Genomic DNA, 1,286 nt, shown 5'->3' with positions numbered 1-1,286 from the left:
TTCAATGGCTCTCGGTCATACCGACGACGACATTACCTGAGCAGTCGAAGGCTGCGCATTTACGGAGCAAAAATGTAAGTGTCTAAAGCATACGCACAGTTCCATTGAATGATAAATGTGTTTTAACAATGACCGTCAACCGAATGTACGAAGGAAACTATTAAAATAACCACAGCATTAACAACAACCTTGAAATAAGAGCGCGAGGTTTATCTGATAATCAGATGCATGAAAGTAGCGTTCGTTGCTATAGCAAACATATTTCGGGCGCGTTTTCTTTCAGAATCATCATTCGCCGATGGAGAAGAAAAGTTAAATAGGCTATATATAGCATTTTATTTTATGAAAATTAGATAAAGAAGTTTTCGCACTGAAGGAGAAGTGATCTCGCGCTCATAGACGTGCCAGGCTATATCTGCAGCTAAACTGTATAAAAAGCAGAATGAACTGAAACGTTAAGACAATAAACACAATAAATAAATACAATGTATGAATGATGCAGCGCTAATTGACATATAACTTATTACAGTAGCCTACAGAAACTATAAAAGTATATATATATATATATATATTTTTTTTACCTTATTCTGTGCAGAAAATTGAAATAATTGTTTGTAGTATATAAAACAATCATAAAATGTGCTAATTGACATATCATTTATTACAGTACAGAAACTAGAAATGATATTTTCTACCTTAATCTGTGCAGAAAATTGATAGAATTGTTTGTAATAAATAAAACAATCATAAAATTGCCATTAGCAAATGATTGATTATTGTCCAGCAGTGTATTTGATTTCTTATAGCAAATTCAAAGTAAGAGATAAGAAAAGAATTCCTTGAAAAAAAATAAAAGAAATAATAATACATACATACATAAAATTATTGTATTTGACATTTCTGTCACGTCTGAAATGGTGGCTACGCCCCTGGTGTGACAAAATGTTAGCCTATATAATACATTTAAAGCTCTTTTTTAAAATCTTGGCTTACATAAATTTCTTCATATGCCATGTCATGCCATATCATCATTAAACTTGCATCTAACAATAGACAAAAGTGTTTTATTTTCTCTAACCTATGTTTCTGTAACCATAAAGGTTCCTGTGTAATTTGCCCCCTGACTAAGCATTTAAAGAATTTAGGGGAAGCATTTAAATAATCCTGTGAATGCACTTAAAGAATGCAGAATCAAATCGTTAATCGAATCGAATTGAATTGTGAATCGAATCGAATCGTTGTGAATTTGCAAAAATCGTTCTTGAAGTGAATCGAAAACCTATGAA

At 31.8% G+C, this 1,286-nt stretch overlaps 1 protein-coding gene across 1 annotated transcript in view; it reads right to left on the bottom strand.

Annotated features, from left to right (window-relative positions):
* Positions 1-1,286, bottom strand: part of LOC107738379 (mitochondrial fission factor homolog B-like) — a 9,811-nt gene that overhangs the window by 7,064 nt on the left and 1,461 nt on the right. The gene's annotated exons all lie outside the window — the stretch shown is intronic.

The sequence above is a fragment of the Sinocyclocheilus rhinocerous genome, unplaced genomic scaffold (genome assembly GCF_001515625.1).
Source record: "Sinocyclocheilus rhinocerous isolate Xijiao unplaced genomic scaffold, SAMN03320098_v1.1 scaffold2389, whole genome shotgun sequence".
Classification (NCBI taxonomy): domain Eukaryota; kingdom Metazoa; phylum Chordata; class Actinopteri; order Cypriniformes; family Cyprinidae; genus Sinocyclocheilus; species Sinocyclocheilus rhinocerous.
Note: the sequence above shows the minus strand (reverse complement) of the source record. Positions and strands in the feature narration are given on the sequence as shown.